Here is a 2260-nt window from a genome sequence, read left to right as displayed (position 1 = left end):
CAGAAGGGGACAATGAATGGCACAGAGTGATCAGAAGGGGACAATGAATGGCACAGAGTGAACAGAAGGAGACAATGAATGGTACAGAGTGATCAGAAGGGGACAATGAATGGCACAGAGTGATCAGAAGGGGACAATGAATGAGTGATCATGAGTGATTTTCAACAATAAATATGTACTGTAGTCTTCTTCATGGAAAATAAGACATCCCCCTGAAAATAAGACCTAGGGCATATTTTGGCATTTTAAAAAATATAAGCCAGTGCCTTATCATAGGGGAAACGGTAGAATAGTGGTGATATCAAACTGAACACACTCCTGTGAGATGTCAAATATCTGGGCTATCTTTTTTTGTGGATATTCGCCGGTCCTCAATAATCAGCAAATGGACAGCATCACAGGTTGCCGGGTCAGTTGAGGTTGGGGGGCACCCACTGCGGGGCTCATCTTCAATGGTGAAATAGCCAGTCATGAAATGAGGTATCAAGGTTTTGACAATGCTGTAGGAAGGACACTTCCTTCTCCCTCAGTGTTTGTGACATCTCAGTGTGAATCTCCCTTGCTGACTTTCCCTGGAGAAAAAAAAACTTCATGACGGCCCGTAACTCTAACGACGTGAAACTTGCTTGTGCCGCTGCCATCACAGCTTCTCACTAAAAGAAAAAACTGTTTTAAGAATCGCGAAGACCTGATATTTGCACAGTTACATACTAAGATATTAGGCTGTCATATGCCCCCACACTCATTTTTCTATTTCATCTAGAAGGGGGCAAAGCCAGGAACTTCTCAGCACCCCCTCGTACATAACACTGTTAACCTTCTTCAACACTCCTAAAAAGGTAACTAATATGCATCTAATTTCAGCAAAGATTATGTGTTGCAACCCATACTTTAAAACACATAATGGTAGGACATACAGCACGCATTTCTTCCTAAGAAATGTGTTAGGATTTTCATAAAATAACTGTTAATAAATAGCCAATCATGTTCAAGTGCTAAGAGAAAGGAGCATAATCTAACTTTATGGGCTTGATTTAATAAAGGTCTCCAAGGCTGGAGAGGATACAAGCTGGGTGATCCAACAAACCTGGAATGGATCTGGCCCAGAACTGAAAACATTTGCTAACAAATAGCATATTCATTTTAAGAAATCCAATCCAGGTTTGCTGGATCACCAAGCTTCACTGATTAAAGGTTATCATCTCAAGCCTTGGACAGCTTTAATAAATTAGGCTCGATATGCTGAATACTTTTTGGTTCCTTTTTTGAGTTTATAAGTATTGGTATGAAAAAGAATGCTAGGGTGCTATGAATAGTGGGGAAACCCTCTTACCTCTGAAGTGCTGGGTACAAGGTTTGAATCTTGCCCAGGACATTCTTCAAGTATGGGTTTCCTCTAGAAATTCTGATCTCCCAATACTACATGCACTCACTCCAGCAACAGTTGCACTTTATTTCTCAGGATGGGTGTGACAATAAGGTATAATGCCTGAGCAATGGGTATAGACCTGTCTACTTGTATACTTTAAAGGGTAATTATATAGGGGCTGATTGGGAGATAGTTGTCACCTCATAACAGTAAATGTCTGAAGAAAGACCTTCATAGCAATGTTAACAGATTTTAAAAAGGTTCCAAATTGAGGAAGAATGAAAAGAGCTTTAAAAAATTAATATCCTAAAATGTACTAGATTGTATTTAGATCTTATTCAAGTATTGCAATGTTTACTATCATGACCAAAAGTACAGGAAATTAATGAATTAATAGTCATATCAGCTTTCATCAAAGCTGACCAAACAATTGTGACATTATAAAGAGGCTCACTTATGTGATTTTTGGAATGAAAAGTTATCCAACAGAGTACAGTTGTAGTTTATATGGTAAAATCTATTTATTGCGTCTTTTCAGTGTTATAAAGGAAAAAGTTCATGCTGTCATTGATTGACCTTTAAAAAGAAAAATGTGGCTGGCTTATGGATAATAAGAAAGCAATGATTTCTAGACACTAATATACTCTCTTCATTTGTAGGAAGCTTTCCAAATAATTTTGAAAGACTTAAATGAAACTCAAAAATAATACAATTTATTCAAGGGATAACATTAATGTAAAGTCATTTGCAAGTCTGTGAGGCTTGTAAAATTATACTTTGTAATCATTTACCAGTTCTTTCTGGAAAGCAATCAGACACATCTTTTTTTCTACCATAAAAATAGTAGTGCAGAGGGAACCATACAAAAACAAAATATAAATGTACAAAACG

This window comes from Pyxicephalus adspersus, chromosome 3 (assembly GCF_032062135.1).
Source record: "Pyxicephalus adspersus chromosome 3, UCB_Pads_2.0, whole genome shotgun sequence".
Taxonomy (NCBI): Eukaryota; Metazoa; Chordata; class Amphibia; order Anura; family Pyxicephalidae; genus Pyxicephalus; species Pyxicephalus adspersus.
This window is presented reverse-complemented; position numbering follows the sequence as displayed.